At 41.8% G+C, this 15971-nt stretch overlaps 1 protein-coding gene across 1 annotated transcript in view; it reads right to left on the reverse strand.

Moving 5' to 3' along the window:
* LOC144608905 (transmembrane 6 superfamily member 1-like) overlaps positions 1 to 15971 on the reverse strand; it is a 48547-nt gene that overhangs the window by 32220 nt on the left and 356 nt on the right. The window lies entirely within an intron of this gene.

Raw genomic sequence — 15971 nt, forward strand, 5'->3', positions numbered from 1 at the left:
TTGGCCAGTATGAGAAGGTTGGGCCAAAGGGCCTGTTTCCATGCTGTATTTCTCTATGACTCTATCGTTGTACTCTATGCTCATGACTCCCTCTGCTGGGGATTTAGCATGAAAGCAATAGTTTCTGCAAAACAGCTATACTGTAACACACTACCCTGTTTGGAAATCCCGATGGAACGGCACTGTGTGATATTTCCACGGTCCTTTTAAAGACATTATCATCCTGTTTCGCCACACTCCCTTTAACTTCACCTGCTTCGATGAAAAGCCTCTGATGCCATCCATCTAAAACAGGTGCACTGAAAGTGTGTTTGAGTATTAATCAGATAAAAAAGGATACAACGTGCTGGAATAACTCAGCAGGTCAGGCAGCATCTGTGGAGAACATTGATAGGTGACGTTTCACAAAGTGCTGGAGTAACTCAGTGGGTCAGGCAACATCTCTGGAGAACATGGACAGGTGACGTTTCACAGAGTGCTGGAGTAACTCAGCGGGTCAGGCAGCATCTGTGGAGAACATGGATAGGTGATGTTTCACAGAGTGCTGGAGTAACTCAGTGGGTCAGGCAGCATCTGTGGAGAACATGGATAGGTGATGTTTCACAGAGTGCTGGAGTAACTCAGCGGGTCAGGCAGCATCTGTGGAGAACATGGAAAGGTGACGTTTCACAGAGTGCTGGAGTAACTCTGTGGGTCAGGCAGCATCTCTGGAGAAAATGGAAAGGTGACGTTTCACAGAGTGCTGGAGTAACTCCGTGGGTCAGGCAGCATCACTGGAGAACATGAATAGGTGATGTGTCAGGTCAAGACCCTTCTTCGACAGATTGTATGGTGGGATTTGTTTCTGTAATAATCTGGATAATATGCCAGTCTCCCAGTTTTAAACATGCACCCTTTTCTTAACATTCCTAGGATGTTTGTGGCTTAGTTGCAGTATCAGTATCTCTTATTTTAGAGCTGACAGCTGCATTGTTTTTGTTTTTTTCATTTCTGTATGCTAACAGGGTATTTTCAGTTCAAAAGTCCCTGCGTTAGGTTTATGGTTTTTAACTGCTCCAAATAGTAAATTGTGTTGTGGACCTCAGGCATTCTTTCAAAGTGGGACTACAAAGTGGGGTTTCAAACACATTGCACAGATTCACACCATTCTAAGTTGTCCAAGCATCCTCCTGATCTGTACGTTCTCCCTGTGACTGCATGTGTTTTTTCTAGGTGCTCCGGTTTCCATCCACATTTCAAAGACATGCAGGCTTGTAGGTTAATTGACCGTCTTTAAATTGCCCCTAGTGCGTAGGATGCAAAAGTGTGATAACATGGAACTAGTGTGAACGGGCGGTGTGCCTGGTACCACGTTGTATCTCTAAACTGAACGAAACTAAGCTAAACTAAACTAAATAAAACATCCTATTTCACTTACAGTTCATTTACTGCAAGTATTAACGTTAGTTTGTCATACTAATTCCCACAAGAATGCACATTTGAGATTTTGTCAACTTTGACTTTTTTAAAAGGTATAGAACCAATATGACATGCTAAAAAGAATGAGAACAGAATGAGAGAAAAGATTTCTTTCCAAACTTAAAAGAAAAGAAAATCCTTTACATTCTAAAATAATTTTCTTTAAGGTTTGTTCTCTTGCAGGCATCTACACAAGCTGAAAGAAGTTCCATCCCTCATAATCTTCCTTGTTTACAGATGTTAACATTTTATTTATTTTGTGTTTATTTGCTTTCTGTTTTTATTTAGTTTTCTCCTAAAGGTTAGTTATGATTTTCTAGTTTCTGAGGGTTAAAATTTGTGAGCTTCAAAAGTTACTCAATAAGAAAATTAAAAATGAATATATTAAAGAGAAAAATATTTTGTTCATCATGATACTAAACTAGGGCATCGTAGGCAGTGAAGATGGTTATGAAAAATTGTAGCAGAATCTTGATCAGCTGGGCAAGTGGGCCGAAGAATGGAGTTTAATGCAAATAAAGGTGAGGTGTTGCATTTTCGGAAGTCAAACTAGGGCAGGACCTTCACAGTGGATGGTCGGACCTTGGGGAGTGTTGTAGAGCAGAGGGTTCTAGGAGTACAGACACATAGTTCCCTGAAAGTGGTGTCACAGGTGGATGAGGAGGTCAAGAAAGATTTGGGTACATTGGTCAGTCAAGGTACTGAGTAAAGAAGTTGGGATGTTATGTTACATTTGTACAAGACAGTGGTATGGCTGTGTTTAGAGTGTTGTTTTCAGTTTTGGTCACCCTGCTGTGGAACGAATGTCATTAGGCTGGGGAGTATGCAGAGAAGATGTATGAGAATGTTCCCAGGAGCCAGAGGGCAGAGCTAGAGGGAAAGATTGGGCAAACTAGGACTTTATTCCTTGGATCGCAAGAGGCTAAGAGGTGATCTTGTAGAGGTGTATAAAATCACTAGAGGAATTGATAGGGTGAATAAACAGAGTCTTTTTCTTAGGGTAGAGGAATCAAGAACTAGAGGACATAGGTTTAAGATGAGAGGGGGAAAGATTTAATAGGAATCTGAGGGGCAACGTTTTTACACATAAGGTGGTGGGTGTATGGAATGAGCTGCCAGAGGAGTTAGTTGAGGCTGGGACTATTGCAACATTTAAGGAACAAGAAAGGTTTAGAGTCATAAAGTCATACAGCACAAAAACAGGCCCTTCAGTGCAACATGTCCATGCCGACCAAGATCCCCCATCAAAGCTAATTCCATTTGCCCATATTTGCCCTTATCCCACCAAACCTTTCCTATTAATGTACCTGTCTGTGTCTTTTAAATGCTGTTATAGTATCTGCCTTAACTACCTCCTCTGGCTGCTCGTTCAATATACCTACCACTGGGTAACTTTAATGGAATCTGAGGGGGTAGCTATTTTCATTCAGAACCTCAAGATTGAGAGAACAGAATTCCAAATTTGTCACAAGATTATGTGAAGAAATCTCTTCTCATCTCAGTCGTAAAAAGCTTATCCCTTGTTCTGAGACTGGGACCCATGGTTATAAATACTTCAGTCAGGGAAAATAATCCTCCCTGGATCCAGCTGTTTTATGAGAACATGGGAATAATGCAGAAGTTGCAGGATCAATTTATCCCAAAGAAGAGGAAAGATTCTGAGGGGAGTAAGAGGCACCCTTGGCTGACAAGGGAAGTCAAGGACAGCATAAAAATAAAAGGGAAGAAGTATAACATAGCAAAGAAGAGTGGGAAGCCAGAGGATTGGGACTCTTTTAAAGAGCAACAGAAGATAACTAAAAAGGCAATACGGGGAGAAAAGATGAGGTATGAGGGTAAACTAGCCAATAATATAAAGGAGGATAGTAAAAGCTTTTTTAGGTATGTGAAGAGGAAAAAAATAGTCAAGGCAAATGTGGGTCCCTTGAAGACAGTAGCAGGGGAATTTATTATGGGGAACAAGGAAATGGCAGACGAGTTGAACCGGTACTTTGGATCTGTCTTCACTAAGGAGGATACAAACAATCTCCCAGATGTTCTAGTGGCCAGAGATCCTAGGGTGACAGAGGAACTGGAGGAAATCCTCATTAGGCAGGAAAAAGTTTTGGGTAGACTGATGGGACTCAAGGCTGATAAATCCCCAGGGCCTGATGGTCTGCATCCCAGGGTGCTTAAGGAGGTGGCTCTAGAAATTGTGGACGCATTAGTGATTATTTTCCAATGTTCTATAGATTCCGGGTCAGTTCCTGTGGATTGGAGGGTAGCTATTGTTATCCCACTTTTCAAGAAAGGAGGGAGAGAGAAAACGGGAAATTATAGATCAGTTAGTCTGACATCAGTGGTGGGGAAGATGCTGGAGTCAATTATAAAAGACGAAATTGCGGAGCATTTGGATCGCATTAACAGGATCGTTCCGAGTCAGCATGGATTTACGAAGGGGAAATCGTGCTTGACTAATCTACTGGAATTTTTTAAGGATGTAACTAGGAAAATTGACAGGGGAGAGCCGGTGGATGTGGTGTACCTCGATTTTCAGAAAGCCTTCGACAAGGTCCCACATAGGAGATTGGTGGGCAAAATTAGAGCACATGGTATTGGAGGTAGGGTACTGACATGGATAGGAAGTTGGTTGACAGACAGAAAGCAAAGAGTGGGGATAAATGGGTCCCTTTCAGAATGGCAGGCAGTGACTAGTGGGGTACCGCAAGGCTCGGTGTTGGGACCGCAGCTATTTACAATATACATCAATGACTTGGATGAAGGGATTAAAAGTACCATTAGCAAATTTGCCGATGATACAAAGCTAGGTGGCAGTGTGAACTGTGAGGAAGATGCTATGAGGTTGCAGGGGTACTTGGACAGGTTGTGTGAGTGGGCGGATGCATGGCAGATGCAGTTTAATGTAGATAAGTGTGAGGTTATCCACTTTGGTGGTAAGAATAGGAAGGCAGATTATTATCTGAATGGTGTCAAGTTAGGAAAAGGGGACGTACAACGTGATTTGGGTGTCTTAGTGCATCAGTCACTGAAAGGAAGCATGCAGGTACAGCAGGCAGTGAAGAAAGCCAATGGAATGTTGGCCTTCATAACAAGAGGAGTTGAGTATAGGAGCAAAGAGGTCCTTCTGCATTGTACGGGGCCCTAGTGAGACCGCACCTGGAGTACTGTGTGCAGTTTTGGTCTCCAAATTTGAGGAAGGATATTCTTGCTATTGAGGGTGTGCAGCGTAGGTTTACTAGGTTAATTCCCGGAATGGCGGGACTGTCATATGTTGAAAGACTGGAACGACTAGGTTTGTATACACTGGAATTTAGAAGGATGAGAGGGGATTTTATCGAAACGTATAAAATTATTAAGGGGTTGGACACGTTAGAGGCAGGAAACATGTTCCCAATGTTGGGGGAGTCCAGAACCAGGGGCCACAGTTTAAGAATAAGGGGTAGGCCATTTAGAACAGAGATGAGGAAAAACTTTTTTAGTCAGAGAGTTGTGAATCTGTGGAATTCTCTGCCTCAGAGGGCAGTGGAGGCCAATTCTCTGAATACATTCAAGAGAGAGCTAGATAGAGCTCTTAAGGATAGCGGAGTCAGGGGGTATGGGGAGAAGGCAGGAACGGGGTACTGATTGAGAATGATCAGCCATGATCACATTGAATGGCGGTGCTGGCTCGAAGGGCCGAATGGCCTTCTCCTGCACCTATTTTCTATTGTCTATTGTCTATTGTCTAATAAGATCTCATTAGAACCTAGAAAATGCAGGCCTAGTCTACTCAATGTCTCCTTATCCCTTGAACCAGCCCAGTGAATCTCTGCTGTCATCCCTCTCTCACAAGTGTACCCATTCTTAAATAAGGTGATCAAACTATAAACAGTCTGAGTATGGTTTCATTGTTCTTTTGTACTTGATATGCTAAACCTATTTCAAGTAAGAATATACTGCCACCTTATGGTCCACATTCATTTAACAGCTCAGCCACGGTTTTTTTGTATTATTATTCCTTCAAGCAAGAATTATGTTTGTTACCTTTCCCTTAGAATACCTGGACATTTCAACAAAGATTCTGCAATTCTAAAACATGTATTTTTCATTGGGCCTCTTGTAGTGTCTAAATGTGCCAGATACCTTTGTGACAAAAAATGTCCAATTCTAGTGTCCAATTTTTTTTTTTAAAGCACCAAAACGTGACTTTATGTAAGAACATAAGAATGGGCCCCTCAGTTCAGTTCAGTCCAGACAAGACTGATCTGTCATTTAGTCAAACTGTGGCTGGTCTAATTTTGGCCTCAACGCTGCCTTCCTGCTGCCTCTCCACACCCCTGTCATGCTGTTACTACAGCATTTCTTTGAAGAAAATAGTTTCCTTGTACTTCCCCTAAGGGCTGTATGTTTCAGTTGGATCATCTCCCATATTCTAAAGAGTCTCGGCCCATTGTGGTTAATCTTTCCTCATAGGACAACCCCCATCTCTTTCCAAGAATCTGTCTGGTTCCCAGCACTCAGTCAGGTTATAATTTAGGTTGGAAGATTGCCCTTGATTTTGGCTTATATTAGTTTCCTTTCCACTAAATGGATCCTTTCTTATGCTGGTGATATCGTAAGAAAGTTGTGCAGTTTCTAGTCAATGATCATTCTGACTAACCGGCTGGGATGACTACTTGAAACCTTTGCTAAACTGCATTAGAGACTCTCATTGGAGACCCTCGGACTATCTTTAATCGGACGTTACTGGACTTTATCTTGCACTAAACGTTATTCCCTTTATCGTTATCAATACACTGTGGATGGCTCAATTGTAATCATGCGTAGTTTTACCACTGACTGGTTGGCATGCAAAAAAAGCTTTTCACTCTATCTCAGTACACGTGACAATAAACTAAACTAGATGTTGATATGTCAGACATTTGTAGTTTCCTTGCCTGTTCGGTTATGAACGTAAAGTGCAAAGTAACAACAAACATTGATCCTTCGACTCTTGAATATGCCCGATGCAATGGACAATGTTTACAGTAGTCTCCTGTATTTCCACACCTCATCCCACCATGAGAGTTTAATGAAGGCTGGGATCGTAAACAAATGAAATAATAGAGAAATGTTCCTACTCCAGTGGCCATCGTTGCAGGATTTTGGGGCCTACCCTACAACTATTTTAGCACTATTGATTATATCAACTCTTCAAGCTATTTCTCTGTACATTTGGTACAGTAACCTAGAGGCTCACACCTGACACAATATGGCCAGGGAAACAATAAGATAAATGTCCTTGTGTAAGAAAGAACTGCAGATGCTGGTTTAAATCGAAGATAGACACAAGATGCTGGAGTAATTCAGCGGGACAGGCAGCATCTCTGGAGAGAAGGAATGGGTTGTAGTGGGTCTGGACGCGGCAGGAATCAGGCAAGACGCCAGGTAAGGATTAACAATAACTTTAATGCAGCATCAGAACATCCACTCTCTTCAGTCTCCCGCACGAGTAAACTCTACCCCTTCAGGCAAACTCCGTAGCCCAGACCCCTCTACAGCCCTGTCCACTCAGTGCCGAGGGGAATGACCCAGGGAGTGGTCTAATCCCCCCTGTCCACTCAGTGCCGAGGGGAATGACCCAGGGAGTGGTCTAATCCCCGGGCACCGTCACAGGGAGACATTTCAGTTCGAGACCTTTCTTCAGTCTGAAAACTCACCTATTCCTTCTCCCCAGAGATAAAGGTCCTTGCCAACAGCACTAAGTGATAACAGGAATTGAGGGGGTGAGGGGGTGTTTGGAGTCACTGTGATGGACGTTTGTGTTGGGGTCATGTGTCTTGTGTTCTTTTTTGTGTGTGACTGCTATGTAGTTTCGTTCGGTACCTTGGTACCGAATGACAAATAAAGCTCTGTTGAACTGTTGAAAATAGATGGCAACGCAGAGCAGAGATGCAGAAAGCTACAAATAGAAAATCTGCCTTGTGCTGACGTATGAAGCTACAAATCACAGGCGTGGGAGGCAGCAAGCACACACGGAGGACATCCTGGTGTCATCTTAACTGTTTGCAGACAAGGAAATAAGGGCAATGCAATGTCATGGTCCTTATCAAACAATGAGCTGTAACGCTCTGCTTTCATGCCCTCAAAACTACACGTATTTCAGTTGAAATAAGGAAAACTGACAAATTTGGTTTGAAGGTCTGGTTAATTGAGCTGCATTGGCAGACATTTTAAAGCTTCTTTCACAGTACACAGAATACATATATTTCAATTACAAAGAAACATTTAGAAGGACTTACCATCTCATAGAGTAATAGAGCTATAGAGCATGGAAACAGGCCCTTCAACCCAACATCCACATTGCCAAATTTTCTAATGGAGCTAGCCCCGCTTGGCTACACCTGTCCCATATCCCTCCAAACCTTTCCTGTCCATGTACCTGCCTAAGTGTCTTTCAAATGTCATTATTGTAGCAACCTCCACCACTTCCTCTGACAGCTCATTCAATTTACACTCCACCTTCCATGAAAAAGCTGCCTCTCATGTCCCATTTAAATCTTTTCCCTCTCATCTTACACCTATGCTCTCCAATTTTGGACTCCCCTACCCCGGGATATGACTGTGGCTATTCACCTTATCAATGCCTCTCAGGATTTTATAAACCTCTGCAAAGGTCACCCCTCATCTCTTTTTTTCAGCGTAGCAAGACCCAGCCCATCAAGTCTTTTGTATAGCACAAATCTTCCAGACCCGGTAACATCCACATTAATCTTTTTAGTATGCTTTCCAGTTTAGTTAAGAGTGGGTGTCAGATTTAGAGAATATGCATCTAACTATGCAAAGATGAGTGGCGTAAATAGAACAAAAATAGAACAGAAAAGTGAAAGGCTTGGAATAGAGTGGATGTGGAGAGGATGTTTCCACTAGTGGGAGAGTCTAGAACTAGAGGTCATAGCCTTAGAATTAAAAGACGTTCTTTTAGGAAGGAGATGAGGAGGAATTTATTTAGTCATAGGGTGGTGAATCTGTGGAATTCTTTGCCACAGCAGGTTGTACAGGCCAAGTCAGTGGATATTTATAAGCCAGAGATAGACAGATTTTTGATTAGTACATGTGTCAGAGGTTATGGGGAGAAGGCAGGAGAATGGGGTTAGGAGGGCGAGATAGATCAGCCATGATTGAATGGCAGAGTAGACTTGATGGGCTGAATGGCCTAATTCTACTCCAATCACATGACCTTACTACCTTATAAACAGAAAAAGCAAGGAATGACTGAAAGATTAATAAGTCAAAAATATAAAAGTGTTTCTATAGCTATTTATAAAAGAAAGGCACTGCCAAAATCAGCTTTGATCCCATAGAAAGTGAGTGCATTATGTGTTAAAAGCAGCTACTTCACATTCCTTTTTTAAAATCTCTATCTTAAACTACAATGTTGAGTTCCTTGCCCTGATTTCTCTGTTGCTGTCCTGTAATTCATTCTATCTCTGGTTCTTTAGAATGTGTAGTTGTCCACAGTTCCACTGTTTTATCACATTCACTATGCACATCCCTGTAAAAAGCTAAACTCAGTTTCAGTAGCAGTTCCTCTCACTGTATTTTTAACCATCTGGTTACACTTCTATAACACTTCCTGGGCTATTTATATCCTTTGTTTTTTTTGCCTCTTTTCTTTTTAGACATATTTTGTTTCTTAACCATCCTCGATCGTCGTCACAAAAGCACAATTTTACAGCTAATGGACAAAAATTCTAGAACTTATGTTATGGGACGAGGTTCTGAGTACATATCAGTTTAGGTAGAGACCCAATTCTTCATGCTTTGCAAATACTTATGACAATGTCCTTTTGGTAAAGATCCTATTACAGTAAACCCTTGTTATAACGGAGCATTGGGGGCAATGGTGTCCGTTATTGCCAATTGTCTAGTTTAGTTTAGTTTAGAGATACATTGTGGAAACTGGCTCTTCGGCCCACCGAGTCTGCACTGACCAGCGATCCCTGCACACTTACACTATCCTACACACACTAGGGACAATTTACAATTCTACCAAGCCAATTAACCTACAAACCTGTACGTCTTTGGAGAGCGGGAGAAAACTGGAGATCCAGGAAGGAGAAAACCCACGCAGGTCACGGGGAGAACATACAAACTTTGTACAGACAGCACCCGTACTTAGGATCGAACCCGGGTCTCTGACACCATAAGGCAACAATTCTACCGCTGCGCCATAACCGAGTAAGGGTTTGCCTCCCATTGACATCAGTGCCCGGGCACCAGGTCAGAATCTTGGTGCCTCGTCATCGAGAGCACAGTGGGACCTCCCTCACCGCGTGGAGCACAGTGGCCCAAGATGGTCACCCGGCACCAGCTTGTCCAGCGCTCCTGGGGAATCGCACTAACCCCCGTCCCTGCTGCGGATTTCCACATTCAGAAATTGAGAGCAAACTGTGAGGTCTGGGGTGTTGGGATGGCGGTGTGGTGGGGTGAAGAAACCCTACCCTGCTCTGTAAGGTTCCCACACCCAGAGTTCAGAGTTTATTGACTTTAAACTCTATTTCTCCTTCCAAAGACGCTAACCTGCCTCACCTGCTGTGTACAAAGTTCTTTACAGCTAAAAATGTATCTTTGTTACTGCAAGCTATAAATACTAAAGGCTGGTTGTTACATTATTTAATAGAGTTAAGTGCCCTTCAAAGTGATCCCTTATCAATTTTAATGCTTGTCAATTTCTATGCTTGTCAATTTCAATAGCCTCCTCAGTGTAACCAGCCTGTGTTCTTAAAGAGACAGTCCTCTGTACCAAAACCCTTCAAGAGGTCTGTAATACCAAAGGTTTACTATTCACACTAGTTCTTTAGGCATATGTTAATTCTCCGGAGTGAATGGCTCTGTGCCATTTTGTATGTGGTTTGGGAAATAACCCAGAGATTATTACTTTTCAATTTGAATTTAGCTCCCAGTTCTGGATTTTGTTTCCAGATGGATTCTCCTTGCTCCTGCCAATGTACCAAAAAGAGCCAAGATATTCCTCTCTAATTTTCACTATCATTCCATTGGTTGGCTACACCCTTTGGGACTCTGTGTGTAAGAAAGAACTGCAGATGTTGGTTTAAATCGAAGGTAGACACAAAATGCTGGAATAACTCAGCGGGACAGGCAGCATCTCTGGAGAGAAGGAATGGGTGACGTTTCGAGTGAGACCCTTCTTCAGACTGAAGAAGGGTCTCAACCCGAAAATTCACCCATTCCTTCTCTCCAGACGTGCTGCCTGCCCCTTTGTGACGCTTATGGCTTCAAATAATGTTATTCATAATTGAAGAAACCCCCTTTTGGACTACATCTCTAATCTATTCAGTCCACATGGATATTCCTCTGAGCTACATTCTCTTCACCTGGCCTCGGACTGTATTCTCTACAGCATTTCTATTGTCTTCCCAGGGATCAAGCAGATTGTACCTGTTGGAATAGGACCAATGTCAGTTGACTTCCGTCTTTATGCATCCTAGCTATTCACTGCTTGGCTCTGCATCCAGGTCCTTTGGAGTTTGACAGTTTTCTAGATAAGACTACCCAGAAATTCCTCTCCAATTTTGACTTGAGATACAAGCGGAGATATTTCCCACTCTTGTGGGAATCTGGAATCTGGCTATCCAGTAATTCACACATTCTCCAGTCCTGACACATGGCCTGGCATCTCTAAACTTTTTTAATTTACTTTTATTTCAATAAAACAATTAATGCTTTAGTGAAAAAGACAATTATTGATTGTCTACTTCCCCAGTCAGTGTATGCTCCCTCGAAGATGTTGCATGGTGCACAGCCCAACACCACTTGTCTTTCGTGGGCTCCTTTTTCCCATTGACTATGACATGAACTTTGCACATTTAGTCAATTTGTTTTTGCTTCAGTTTTTGCCAGGCTGCATCGCGTCTTTGTTGCACATTCTTGACAAATCAAACCTGCATCAAACCACATTCTCTGCAGCTGTGATAATGCTAACGAAAGCCTTGATCAGACTTTTGTATTCAGCTCTTGCTTTGACTTTTAGTGAGCGGTGGAGTTATTGCCTCACAGCGCCAGAGACCCGGGTTCGATCCTGACCTCGGGTGCTGTCTGTGCGGAGTTTGTAAGTTCTCCCCTGTGACCGCGTGGGTTTTCTCCAGGTGCTCCGGTTTCCTCCCACATTCCAAAGATTGTAGGTTAATTGTAACTTGGCTCTAGTGTATAGGATGCAAAAGTGGGATAACATAGAACTATTCTATGGGTGATCGATGGCGTGGCGTGGACCGAAGCCTGTTTCTATGCTGCATCTCTAAACTGGCTCCAAACGGAACTTTATTCTTCTCACAGTGCGGGTGGTACCTCCAGGGAACAAAGGTGGATGAGCGAGGAGAAGGACACTGCGTCCAAGAAAGGAGATGCTGGATGGCTGCAACAACCTGGGACTTGCCTGAAACAGGCACCGCTCATAAGAACAGGAATGTGGACTTTGAAAATTGGCGCCGAAACATGGTGTCTCTTGCATGCAGGCTCAGTAGACTATTTCTGTACACTTAATAATCGGGGGTATAGCAATACTCTGTATTTTTGTAATGACAAGTATTTTACTGTGTTAGTTCTTACCACATGTGAGAATATAAGCACCATTGAGATTCTTCTCTTGGGTATCCTATTCTGAACATGTTAAGCTCTTCCACTAGTATCTAAATATAATCTTTGGCAATAAATTGTGAGTCAGCTGCTCAGTCATAGGAGTGCTGTACATCCTGTCATTGCCAACTGACCACAAGTGTACATACGTAGGGTTGTGAACAGTGAGAAGAGTAGAATATGCAGAATTCTTTGATGCCTGCAGCAGCAGTTTGAAGACGTATAAATGAAGTGAATACACATCTGTGTGAAGACATATTATCACTAAATTTCATCAGATAATACACAGCTTTACAAATATCAGCGGTGGAGTTGGGTGGAAGGAGGGGGGTGGGGGTGTTGGGCAAAGTCCCATCTAATGGTGATCGTGGCATTCGGCATTAGGAATTATGTCCTGAACAAAAAAGACAAACATTCGTATTTCAATAGCTGAAAGGTTTATTTCGTCTCAGAGTGCCTGTCTCTTTCAGTTTCAACCCAGCTTTGGTAAGTATAAAGGATTGCATTCAACTTGAGTCAACAAGGACAGGAAATATCAAATAATTGGTTTTCAAAGAGCATTACAAAACTTGATGGATTTCTGGATCAGCAATAATTATTTGCAGGGAACTTACTCATCCAAAAATACAGCATAACATTACATTAACCTGTAAATGTTATGATCCACAAACTGTTCTCACTGGTGTTAATCCTTTCTGTACTGAGCGAGCAACCACATAAAATTGGCAACGCTGTACTTCCCATACAACAGTTTGAATGTCGCTGTTGCAAATCAGTTGTCATGGAGGGAGAATGATTATGTTTTTCGGCTCAGGAGTATAATGTTTCCCAGCATCATGTTCTCTCTGGTGGCCTGCCCTATATTTTCCTTCAATTGGCTTCACTAAAGTAGATTATACAGACATTATCGTATTACTGTTTATGAAAACTTCTGTGTGCAAATAGCCTGTCACGTTCCCTACATTAAACTGCAAATGAGGTTGTGTAAAGTTTATTCATGCTTTTATCTATTAAAAACCACAAGTCAATTCAGAAATGAATGAGAACAAACTTAGCAATCTGCCATCCCTCAATATGTTTAGATTTTTATCACAGATAAAATTCAGGATTTGCAAATCAGCTTCAAAATGGCCGAGAGTAAACTAAATTAGTGGCTAAAGTTAAATATTGATAATGGATAGGGTTTCAACAATCCTACAAAGATATTCTTGTGCCATTGAAGCACCATGTTTTATGTTAATAGCTTTAGTTTGGAATAGTTATTTGGAGATTTTAAATAATTTATGTTCTTTTAAACTAAATTGGGCTCATTATTAAATTCAAAACAAGTGGCACTTTAATAATACTTTAAAATAGGAAAAGTCATAACGTATGTTATGAAAAGAGCAGTATAAACAGATCTGGGAAATGATAGAATAGGCAAGGACTTTAATAGGAAAGAAAGAATGGCCATGAAGCAGAAACATACAACAAAACAAAAATTAAACTTCTCCACGCGCACAACTGAATAATAACTTGTTTATTCCCTTTTCAGGATGACTAAACACCTTCGACCCGAAACATTAACTGTTTCTCTTCCCACTGATCTAGCTGACCAGTTAAATATTTTCAGCAATTTCTTTAGTTTTTAAAACAAAATTGCAAATATTAATCATTGATATTTTAAATTTAAAAAAGAATGTTAATAATTTTGAAAAGGATTGATAGTTTTGACAATAGGGAACAATTTATGATGTTAAATAATATTGAGACCAGAAAATTGTTGGTCAGAGATTCAATGGGAATGTCTGTGGAAAAGTAGGTGCTTTTAACCACAAACCACAGTGTATTATAGAAAATGGAGGGGAAAAAGAACAGCGAGACATGAGTGCAATACCAATAAATACTGTGGGATGGTTGTCCAGTTAGATGTCCATCTGTGCCTACTCTGATAGTTTGAGGTAACAATGTATATCACAATTTACAGAAGGATATACACTGATTAGCCAAAACATTATGACCTGATGAGCCAAAACATTAAGACCACCTGCCGAATATGCTGTTGGTCCTCCGTATGCAGCAGGGTGCGATGCACTGTGTATTGTGACACATTCCCCCCCTGATCACCATTAAAATTTTCTGTGACTTGTGCCACAGTAGGCCTTCTGTCAGTTCGGACCAGACGGGATAGCCTTCGTTGCCCTCGCGCATCGATGAGCCTTGGGCACCCAACACCCTGTCGCTGGTTTGTGGTTTGTCCCTCCTCGGACCACTGTCAGTAGGTACTCACCACTGCTGACCGGGAGCACCCCACAAGCCTTGCCGTTTCAGAGAAGCTCTGACCCAGTCGGCTGGCCATAACAATTTGGCCCTTGTCAAAGTCACTCAGGTCTTTACTCCTGCCCATTTCTCCTGCATCCAACACATCAACTTCAAGAACTGACTGTTCACTTGCTGCCTAATATATCCCACCCCAAGACAGGTGCCATTGTAACAAGATAATCAATGTTATTCACTTCGCCTGTCAGTGGTCATGTTTTGGCTGATCAATGCATGAATTAGGGACAGCCATTTTGTCCCTTATTAAGATTTTAGCAATCTGCAGGTTATCATTCACTCGAAGATAGACACAAAATGCTGGAGTAACTCAGCGGGACAGGCAACATCTCTGGAGAAGGAATGGGTGATGTTTTGGGTCGAGAACCTTCTTCAGAATTATCATTCGCTCACTAGCTTATCAAGAATCAATCTACCTTTGCCTTAGAAATATCCAGATTCTATTTCTACTGCTCTTTCAGGAAGAGTTCTACAACTACTCATGACTCTTTGAAAGAAATTGTCCTCTTCTCTCTAATAAAGGGGTGACCCACTACATTCAAACAGTGACCTTAGTTCTCCCACAAGAGGAAGCATTCACTCCACACCCACCCGATCAAGATGACTCAGGATGTTATGTGTTATAATCAATTCCCTCTCACTCTTCCAAACTCCAGCAGCGACAAGTCTAGCCTGTCCAACTTTCCCTCATAGGACAACCTGCCTATTCCAGATATCAGTCTAATAATCCTCCTCCAAACTGCTTCTGCTGCATCAGAACTCTTTTTTAAAAATAAGTAGACCATAGACCCATGTAAGTGAAGCCTAATCTACTTCCTTTGTCCCGCCCCCCTGACATCAGTCTGAAGAAGGGTCTCGACCCGAAACGTCACCCATTCCTTCTCTCCTGAGATGCTGCCTGACCTGCTGAGTTACTCCAGCACTATGTGAAATAAATACCTTCGATTTGTACCAGCATCTGCAGTTATTTTCTTACACTAATCTACGTCTTGATGAGCATGCTCAACTCCCAACTGTTGATCACTTATTTGCTGGGCAAGTTTGTTCCTTCAATGCTTTCATGCAGCACAGAATGTTATTTGCTTCTGTGGTGCTATTCAAAGAGCCATTTCATTAGCATCACATCCTGTTCTTTTCAGCTATTCAATTTACTTTTGAATATTGCTATCACTCTTTGTCCACTGGCCCACAAGTAGTGAATTCCTGAATGCAGCAACATGCCTTGCAAATCAATTACCTTCATAATTACATTTGTTCCCAATTTTATTAAATATTCACTGACTCTCCTGCCAATGTAAATAATTTCCCCCCTATCTTATTGAAATCCTCATTTGTTTGAACATTTTGATTAAACCTGCTCTGCTCCAAAGAAAACAATTACATCCTGAGTATCTCTTCATAAAGTCTCTCAAATTAAGAACATACTGGTAGATTTCTGTCCCCACTCTAAAACTGTGCAGCTCAGAAATAAGGCCTGACAAATAAATTATAAAGGTTTATCATGAACTCTTTCCTTTGTTATTCAATGCCACGATATATATTTTTTCTGATTTTTATGCATTTTAAGATGCTTTATCAACCAG

This window comes from Rhinoraja longicauda, chromosome 33 (genome assembly GCF_053455715.1).
Source record: "Rhinoraja longicauda isolate Sanriku21f chromosome 33, sRhiLon1.1, whole genome shotgun sequence".
Classification (NCBI taxonomy): Eukaryota; Metazoa; Chordata; class Chondrichthyes; order Rajiformes; family Arhynchobatidae; genus Rhinoraja; species Rhinoraja longicauda.